The sequence below is a fragment of the Adiantum capillus-veneris genome, chromosome 29 (genome assembly GCF_014529385.1).
Source record: "Adiantum capillus-veneris isolate H3 chromosome 29, ASM1452938v2, whole genome shotgun sequence".
Taxonomy (NCBI): Eukaryota; Viridiplantae; Streptophyta; class Polypodiopsida; order Polypodiales; family Pteridaceae; genus Adiantum; species Adiantum capillus-veneris.
In genome coordinates, this window is record NC_140959.1 from 1104958 (window position 1) to 1115465 (window position 10508).

The 10508-nt window shown below is 43.5% G+C and overlaps 2 pseudogenes across 1 annotated transcript; one reads left to right on the forward strand and one right to left on the reverse strand.

Annotated features, from left to right (window-relative positions):
* Positions 1–1358, forward strand: part of LOC147418640 (uncharacterized) — a 99899-nt pseudogene extending 98541 nt beyond the window's left edge.
* Positions 1359–6322: 4964 nt separating this feature from the next.
* On the reverse strand, positions 6323–9969 carry LOC147418641 (uncharacterized; annotated as a pseudogene). The gene is made up of 2 exons (XR_015187166.1): positions 7474–9969; positions 6323–7381 (listed from the first exon to the last, which is right to left on the reverse strand). The product of XR_015187166.1 is annotated as an uncharacterized LOC147418641 (transcript).
* Between the last annotated feature and the right edge of the window lie 539 nt (positions 9970–10508).

The following is a 10508-nucleotide window of genomic DNA, read 5'->3' on the forward strand; positions in this document are numbered from 1 at the left end:
CTCTCTCTCTCTCTCTCTCTCTCTCTCTCTCTATGATGCTCTCACAAATGATGTTTTTTTTGGGCCCAAGCACGTGCTTATTTATTCTTTTGCGGGCCCGTTGGGATTTTGTTTTTCCTTGTGGGACCGCTAGGCTTTAATTGTTTTTTGTGACAGGCCTGTAAAGTAACAACAAATTTTCTGTTGGTTTCTAGGTTTCCACCAACCGGCTTGGAAGTGATTACATAACTTGTGATCACGTCAATATGATAATAACACATCTTGATCACAAGAGATTTTAACGTGATTGCATAAATATTAAACCCTTGACTGGTAGAAACCATCCTGGCACTAGTGGAAGCCACCTTGGACATGCAAGAAATGATTCTCGGGATGGGTAGAAACCATACCCCTAGGATGGGTAGAAAGGCCAAGCAGACATGCTAGAAACCATAAGTGGATGCACTTTAAACCAGTAAAGTCAAGGGTAAAAAACATTGACTTGGTGGAACCTATGGAAACTTGTAAAAAGTAGCTGGGTTTAAGATTTTTCAGTGGGTACGTCAGTCTTGGGTGGTGAAAACCACCAATACAATGGTGAAACACCCAATGTAGTGGTGGAAACCACCAATACAATGTTGCAAGTCTTATATGTCTCTTGTGTAGGTGTTCTTGAAGGCTCACAAGTAGGGTCATCACAAAAGGTTTTTGGTACACAACATTCAAGAGTTTTCATGACACCCAAAGAATTCCCAAAGTGCAAGGTGTGAGTCCCAGTGGCACCCCAAGTAGTCTTTAATGCAAGGTTTGAGCGCCAATGAAGCATCAAGCCTAGCAACTAGTGATGGCTTCGGTAAGAGCAACATGGAGGTTGGTGAGAAATATTTGGATGCTATCATCGATGGCATTGAGAAGTCATGACAGCACGCATCATGTGAGAAGAACCAAGAGTCTCCCATTGATGTGATTCTCTAGAGATTATTGTCCTCCAAAAATAAGTGCACTAATCAAGTGAAGCATAATGGTACTACTAGTACTCCACCCTTTCTAAATCCTAGAGCTTTTCAAACTATATTATGTACTTACTGCTGTCTTTTTGTCCATACAAAGCCAAAACATAAGAGACAACGCTTGGAAGTGGGAGATGCAAAAACAGTCACTAAAGAAGGAGATCCCAATCTCATCCCAATGAAAGGGAGAGGCCATATGTGGAGATGGCTGAGAAGTCATCACTAGACGTTGGTGAGAAAGATTTGGATGTTGTTGTCAATGAGAATTCAACATAGCAAACATCATGTACAAAGGTCCAAGAATATCCCATTGATGTGACTCTCTAGAGATTTTTGTCTTGCAAGAAGAAGCACACTGATCAAGTGTAGCATAGTGGTACTACTCGTAGTCCACACTTCCTAAACCCTAGAACTTTACAAATTGCATTATGTACTTATTGCTATCTTTTTTGTCCATGTAGAGCCCCAAAAGAAGAGACGGGGCATGGAAACAGGACACACAAAAATAGTCACCGAAGAAGATCTCAAACAAAGGGAGGGGCAGATGTGGAGATGGATAACCTGGGGGGTCCACTTAAAAATATGTAAGTGTAGCATGTGAGTTCACCCAGAGTTTTTTTTATATTCCAAAGAGTTATAGAATTACATGTACAAGAGGGGTTTAAAAATGAAAATTTAAAAAAAGAATACAGGTTTATGAAGGAAGAGGGGACTTTCGTAAAAAGCTTTCCTCATGAGCATGAAATGCTTGTAGAATCTCAGTACACAAAAATATGCATAGATGTGCAACTCAAAGGCCCTATAAGCATAGTGTGCATTAGCATGTGAGCATAAAGTACATGTTGTGATATCAATACATAGTTTTTGTATGCCAGTGTGAAACTAAAACGCCTCTTGTAATTCCAATGTAGCACCTACTACCTTTTGGAATTGAATATTGCTTTTTGTCCATTTCCTTTGTTTGACTCAAGTGTTCTTAAATTGGTATTTAAAATTTATTCTAAATAGTTGGGCATTTTGGTTGTTCATAACACGTAGATCATGTGATTATTCAGTTTTTCCATACTGGTGAAGGTGTAAACACTAAATTATGCAAGAAATGATGCTCGTAAACATGCCATTACAAAGGAGAAGAAACTTGCATTGTTTCCCAAAAAATTCTCAAGGTGTGGAAAATTAGAAAGGCCAAGAGGCTCAAAAGATAGAGACTTGAGTCCAAGAAGTTCCTAGAGCATTTGATAATGTGCATGAGGAAGATTAAAGAGTACTTTGATAACATACATCCCTCTAGGGATGTCATTTTGTTGAGTGGTATCCTCTACCACCGCACCCAATATGGTGCCAAAGCTGAAGGAATACAATAAGCGAGCCCTCATACTTGATTTGAATGGCCTATTGGTTACCATTGTAGAGACCCACTTTGGTGAAAAGCCTCTTGCATATGCAGGAGAAATGGTAAATTACACATGTAGCCACCGCTCCTGAGAAGTGTATTGTCGCAAAGACAGCCATAGGTTCTGGGATTGGTGCATTAGATTTTTTGATGTGTTTATATGGAGCAGTTGCATGACCCCTAAAGTGAAAGGAACTCTAGATAGTGTCTTTAAATCATAGCGGCCTTGTCTATCAAGTGTTATGTCAAAGCCAAATTGCACAAGTGTGTCTTGGGCTGATGCACAATAAGCTTTTTTTCTTCAGAGACTTGAAGGTATTTTGGAGAAAAAATCCACATTTTAGGCCCGACAAAACTCTTATCATTGATGATAGCGGATACAAAGTGTGCGTGAGAACAATTAAGGAACTTGGCTTCTTGCTCTCAAGTTGGAGGAGAGGGAAATGGAGGCGACCTAGAATCTAAGAGGCATGAGAAGGAACGGCTAGAGAGGGAGAGAGTGGAGAGGGAAATATCTGAGCATCTAAGGTGGGAGCAGGAAGTAGAGGTTCAAAAGAAAGAGAAAGCAAAGATTAATTACAAACACTCATGATAAAGTAAAAAATCAAAACCTAAGCAAAAATAAAAGACCTTTTGTAAACTCATCTTTCAAACTCCAACAAATTAAAACATGTTGTAAACTCAACTAATTAATTAATGTAATGATGGGAATCACCCTTTTAATATGAAAATTTTTACATCATGTTTGTGACATTTTTGAGGGAAACCATTGTAGCTTACTAGAAGGTTTGTTGCTTTCTTCTTTTTTAGGTGTTTTTACATAGAAATCACACTTTTATTGGTAGAAACCTCCCACAGAGTGATAGAAACCATTCTGGATTGGTTCAAGCCACCTTGGACCTGCTAGAAATGATCCTTGGGATGAGAAACCATAAGCTTGGGACAAGTAGAAAGCACAAGAAAATCTGCTAGAAACCACAATACCCGAGTGGTATAAAGCAGTGAAGGAAAGGGTAAAAACCATTAACCTAGTAGAAACTAGTATAGGAACCTTATCACGACATTTTTTCTACCACTGCAATCGTAGGAACCAACAAAAACTATTTTGGACATGGTAGAAATCTAATTGCTAGAAGAAAAAATTATGAGCTGCCTAAAAGCAAACGAAAAGGGTGAAAACCATTGACTTGGTGGAAACTAGTCTAGGAGCCATACTATGGAATTTTGGACATGGTAGAAATCTAACTTCTACCACTGCCATGGTAGGAACCAATAGAAACCATTTTGGATATGGTAGAAACCAATTGAAACCTATAGACAGTGTGGCAGAATGATGAAGGAATTTGGCTTCTTGCTCCCAAGTAGACTACACAAGAAGAAGGGGGAGGGTTCGGAGAAGAAACAACGTATATGTTTGAGAAACAACGAGATTGTGTGAGAAGAGAAGAGGCAACAACCAAATTTAATACATTATTATGAATGAATTTAAATATCTTGTCCATGTTTTTCAACACTCATCCTCCTCAACAGCCACTCTATCGTGTAGCTAAAGATCTATCGGCATGCTATTACATACATCCTCATAAACTTATAATGACATCCTTTATAGACTATTGCAACTCTCCACTTCTTCCATAGTAATTTTGATGGCTCTCACAAGATGTGAGTACAAAAGAGCAAGTGGCTTTTACTAGAGGAGAGTGTATGTTTTTCCATCAACTACTCCAGCACATCCCATTACAAAATAGCACCCCCTATCAATAGTATATCCCCATCCATCTTGCATGTGCCTTTTGGCCCTCTGTTTTGACCCAATGCACTTGAGAATGTAAAACTCTCAACCTTCATCATTGTCTCGTTATGCATTGACTACAAAGATGTCTTCAATTGAGATTCAACTCTGAGAGCATCACTCAAAGGCATCATGATGGCATGTGTACAAGGGCTCATCAGCATCCTCTTCAGCATTCTCGTTATGCATTGACTACAAAGATGTCTTCAATTGAGCTTCAACTCTGAGAGCATCACTCAAAGGCATCATGATGGCATGTGTACAAGGGCTCATCAGCATCCTCTTATCATCAAGTCATAATGGATCAATGGGGAAAATAATGTGATGCATCCAACTTCCAACATAAGTCTTGTTTTTGCATCTTCTCTAGACCCCCTACAAGCACCAAGTGCAGAAGCATTCTAGCCATCTAAACCTAAGCGCCTGGGCATTGCAAGAATCATATCCAATAACAATATGAATGGAGCAAGAATGAGGAATAGCTTCGCAATCCCACCTGATGTTATGGTCTACATCCCCTTCTTTGATCTCCAAAAAAACCCTACCTTCTCCATTTGAACCTGAGTACCTAGAAAGGTCATGACATCTCTTGCATATTTCACAAGTACACCATCTACCTTGAGCTACTCCTCTTTCAATGCTCTCTTAATAACTGCACCTACTCCATCATGTTCTCCCTTGACATGACCTAAACAAGAGAAGTTCCATAGCATTTTAGTACCTGTGAATTGCTGTGGAATAAAGTAAAATGGTCGCTTTGCCTTGAATTGGGATGATGCTCCATCTGACCACACCCAATGATACTTTGTTGCCAATCCTTGTTCTTTTAACCATTTTTGATGCAGCAGTTATCAATGTTGAACAAACAATGTATCATGCTTTTGTCATTAGATATATAGAAATAAAAAACATTTTTCACCACAACATTCACCTTGAAGTGGTTTATATGCACCAAAATTGTGACCTGGAAGGAGTGCCAATGCATGGACTCAACTTGATTTCTCTTTAAAAGTGTAATTCTTGGCAAAGTCAATGATGGAAACATATGTATGCCAAAAATCATTGAACAGACTCCTTAAATTGTTTAGCTTTCCATCTATAAATGAAATTGTGTTTAATGAACTTTCAAAGGTGTTGGAAAGGGGGAAGAGGGAAAGAACCCAACACACTCCAAACCTGCCTCTCTATAGCCTAGGGATTAACCGGCACCCCTAACCACACAGAATCACACACACCAATACACAACCTGCAAACTGCAATTGCACACACTCGCCTTTGAACACCACTAGCTGCACACTCACACATAAACACCTTAGCACCACTAATCCAACATCATACCATCACCCACTGTGAACATGCTCACATCGTAGGGCCACACAAGCCTCGACCACACCCAGAATAGTACACCAATCTCCCTCTCTCCCTCTCTCTCACACACACACAGTCCCGGAGCCACCGCTACCACGGGCATATGTCAAAAGACGAGATGCAGATGAAATTGATGACAAACTCGACAAAAAACAAAAACCAACTATGTATCACATATACACAATCAAATACAATGATGGTAACTGTCAACTGCATGCCTTGGTGCAACCTGATACCCTTCCTCGGCTATTGGCTACCCATATTGGTGGGCTTCCCCTGCTTCACATCTAACGGCTACAACTTTGGAGAGACACACTCTTTCGTTCTTCACTTCACGTCAGAGCATACACTGCTCATCTCTCTCAACACATGACCCAAGAGACCTTCCAAAAACAAGAGAAGAAGCCCTTGTTTGCTACTTCATGACATATAATTCAAGCATTTGCCTCGTAGCCATTGTATGGCTTTCCACGGTAGACTCCAACAGCTTCTTGCATCCCTCGCCTTCACCACAGCCATTCATCTTCCTGGAATGCTCCTTGAGCTCTCAAACTATCGAAGGCCACCCCTTCCCATGTATCCTACCCCTGGCTGCTCCTTTTGAAACTTGAAGCCCTTGATCACCTCTCTACTCCCTTCTGCTACCTACGCTAGACCGTGGCTGCCCCTTGGAACTCCTTCAGGTCGGTGCCCCTCCTCCAATCAAGCCCTTGGTGACTCTCAACCCCCCCACCCCCCCCCCCCCCCCCCCCCCCCCCCCCCCCCCCCCCCCTCTCTCTCTCGTACTGGCAGCCCACCCTCATCTGGCGGCTCTCCCTTGATTCTGGCCTATCCCTCCTTCCAGCTCTCTCAGGAGCTCCTCCCTCTTGTTCTTGACGTCTCTGCACCCCTTGGTGAGCCTCCTCCTTCTTGCCTTTGGCATGCCCCGGCCCCCTGTAGCGACTGGTCCCTCCTCAATTTGTGATGCTCTTCACCTTCCTTCCTCCTGCTCCACCCTATTGGCGAGTCTTCTCCTACCCTGCAAACTGGCGGGCCCCTCTCTTTCCATATCCAGCCCCTGCACCAGATGGCACCTTGCCTCCAGCATGCCTGGCAGATGGCGGCCTCCTTTAGAAAACGCCACCACCTGTCCTCTTGCTACTTTGAGTCGCCTGTGATGGCTAGGCTAGCGCTGCCTTCATACTATCACCCACTGCATGGCTTAAAAAATTAAAGCTTATCATTAGTTTTTCTTCTTTTTGTGGAGCATTCCCACCGCATTGGGCTCGAGCATAGCATAACCCTCCACTCTATGTACTACTTCCCATCTTCATGCCTCCTTGCCATAGGTTCAAACTAGTCGCATCCACCACCTTCGACCATGTCATTTCTGTCATTCAATATTCGACCAAAAGGTCTGAGCATATCTTTGTCGAGTATAAAAAGGGCCTTCAGTAGCCTCGAAGCACTAGCAATTTCAAGAAAATTTCTTGCACACTGTCAAATAGAGTGCCCTACAAACATCTCGCTCAAAATCCCATATCATAAATCTCATAGAACCTGTATCCAGCATCCCTTGTCTCATTCCCAACCTTATGATATCAACATTTGCTCCTATCACCTGTGATAGAAAGAAACAATTGCAATTTCTACTAGAGAGTGCTCCATCCCTGTGTACCTGTCCCTTAGCCGCACCAAACGCACCAAATACCTGCTCAATGTCCCTGCCATTTACTTGCAAACTGCCATGCATAGGCTTCTTGCACTTCCATAGGCCGACCATCTTCAGCTATACCATCATTTCCCAACCCCTCATTGAGCATTCATGCTCAACCATAGCATTGTTTAGGTATCAAAAAACTGCATAAGAAGCGAGAATATGATTTCATAATAAGAAGCTATATGTAGTATGTAGAAATGTATAGATAGATAGAGAGGGAGATCTTATCAACTGCATAAACCTCCCGGATCAAATGGAAAGCCTTGAGATTTCCCAAGCGTAGTGTAGGCCCCTCCTGGGTCAAACTGATGTCTTTGAGCATTACCACCCATCTGTAAAACATATACAAACCATTCCCGCTTTGCACCTATAAATCTGTAAGCCAACCATGCATGTAGTTGTCAGCACCATAAACCTCGAACAACCTGGATCCACAAGCCTTCCTGGTACACAAAATGAGTATGTTCACCCACCTCCAAAGCATCTGAACCATACATCATTATGCTCTTACTTGCTAGAGGGTTCTCTATACCATAATCTGCATCCAAAAAGCTTTGCAAACGATGCAAAATTGCTTGTAAAGCAACCTTCAAAAGTATATCTATCAACAACATGGCACCAACCTTTGACACCCTATCATCCCGAAGCAAAAGAGGGTTGCCCAACCCCCTGGTCCGTAGAAGGCATCTCTATACCTGTCTCATGCTTCTCTGTGACCACCTCATCTACATGCATAATATCGTAAATATCATACCTTGAGGAAGTGGAGTCCGTCTCCCATGTGCTATCTCCATCGAAAGAGCTTCCGCCACTTGATTCATGCTCTTACCCTGTCTCAGAATATAGAATCTTGTCCATCACTTATCTTGTCCATCACTACTACTTCAATCTTATCAACAAATCCTACTTGTCGGCCATGAACACACTCCCCAGGGATTTGACCATCCATAGCTAAATCTGCCAACATATTTCCCTGGCTTGGAACCATTATCACCTCTTCAACAATTGGATCTTTCTTGTCTGGCATCCGAGGCATAGGAATAACCCTGTCTCTTTGCACCCATAATATCTTTGGCTCTACTTGCATATGCAGACCCTCTAGCATCGGCTGTGCTTTTATCTCCTTCACTTCAATTTGCTTTGAGACTATCGAATTGAACTAGCCTTGCCTCGCTTGACGTTTCTTCAAGAGCTTCTTTGTGCGACCTTTTGCAAAGGCCACTGCCTCCGCATATGAACCGGTCCATCGACTTCAACTTTATCACGAACATCCACATGCAAGCACTCCATGAATTTGTTTAATTTCAAAAAGTCAGTATTCGCAGCCACACTTCTGCATCTTCAACACCTGTAAAAGTTGGAAAACCCGACCACATCTTGCTTAGCAGCACTTGCTCTTTGAAACCGGTAACACCGCAACACCGTCTTTGACTTCACCGAGAAGCAATCAGTAGCTCCTTAGTGGGGGCACCACTGATGGAAAGGGGGAAAGAACCCAACACACTCCAAACCTGCCTCTCTATAGCCCAGGGATTAGCACCCCTAACCACGCAGAATCACACACACCAATACACAAGCTGCAAATTGCAATTGCACACACTCGCCTTTGAACACCACTAGCTGCACACTCACACATAAAAACACCTCAGCACCATTAATCCAACATTATACCATCACCCACTATGAACACGCTCACATAAAGAGGCCACACATGCCTCGACCGCACCCATAATAATACACCAATCTCCCTCTCTCTCACACACAGTGTCCCAGAGCAACTGCTACCACGTGCATATGGCAAAAGATGAGATGCAAATGAAATCAATGACAAACTTGACAAAAAACACAAACCAACTATGTATCACATATACACAATCAAATACAATGATGGCGACTGTCAACTGCATGACTTGGTGCAACCTGATACCCTTCCTCGGCTATTGGCAACCCGTACTAGCGGCCTTTCCCTGCTTCACATTTGACGGCTACAACTCTGGAGAGACACACTCTGTGGTTCTTCAGTTCATGTCAGAGCATAAACTGCTCATCTGTCTCAACACATGACCCCAGAGACCTTCCAAAAACAAGAGAAGAAGCCCTCATTAGATACTTCATGACATACAACCCAAGCATTTGCCTCATAGCCATTGTATGGCTTTCCACGGTAGACTCCAATAGCTTCTTGCATCCCTCACCTTCACCACAGCCCTTCATCTTCCTGGAATGCTCCCTTGAGCTCTCAGACTATCGAAGGCCACCCCTTCCCATGTATCCTACCCCTGGCTGCTCCTTTTGAAACTTGAAGCCCTTGATCACCTCTCTTCTCCCTTCCATTGCCCACGCTACACCGTGGCTGCCCCTTGAACTCCTTCAGGTTGGCGCCCCTCCTCCAATCAAGCCCTTGGTGACTCTCAACATGGCTTCCTTCACTGCAGCATGAGGCCCGTCCTCTCTCTCTCCCTCGTACTGGCAGCCCACCCTCATCTGGCGGCTCTCCCTTGCTTCTGGCCTATCCCTCCTTCCAGCGCTCTCAGGAGCTCCTCCCTCTCATTCTTGACGTCTCTGGACCCCTTGGTGAGCCTCCTACTTGCTCTCTTGGCATCCCTTGGCCCCCTGTAGCGGCTGGCCCCTCCCCAATTTGTGCTGCTCTCCGCTTTCCTTCCTCTTGCTCCACCCTATTGGCAAGTCTTCACCTATCGTGCAAACTGGCGGGCCCTCTCTTTCCATATGCAGCCCCCACACCAGATCATGGCACCTTGCATCCAGCATGCCTGGCAGATGGCGGCCTCCTTTAGAAAACGCCACCACCTGTCCTCTTGCTGCTTTGAGTCGCCTGTGATGGCCAGGCCAGCGCTGCCTTCATACTATCACCCACTGCATGTCTTAAAAAATTAAAGCTTATCATTAATTTTTCTCCTTTTTGTGGAGCAGTCCCATCGCATTGGGCTTGAGCATAGAAAAACTCTCCACTCTATGTTTCTGATCTTCATGCCTCCTTGCCATAGGTTCAAACTAGTTGCATCCACCACCTTCAACCATGTGATTTCTGTCATTCAATATTTGGCCACAAGGTCTGAGCACATCTTTGTCAAGTGTAAAAGGGCCTTCAGTAACCTCAAAGCACTAGCAATTTCAAGAAAATGTCTTTCACACTGTCAAATAGAGTGCCCTACAAACATCTCGCTCAAAATCCCATATCATAAATCTCATAGAACATGTATCCAACATCCCTTGTCTCATTCCCAACCTTGTGATATCAACATTTGC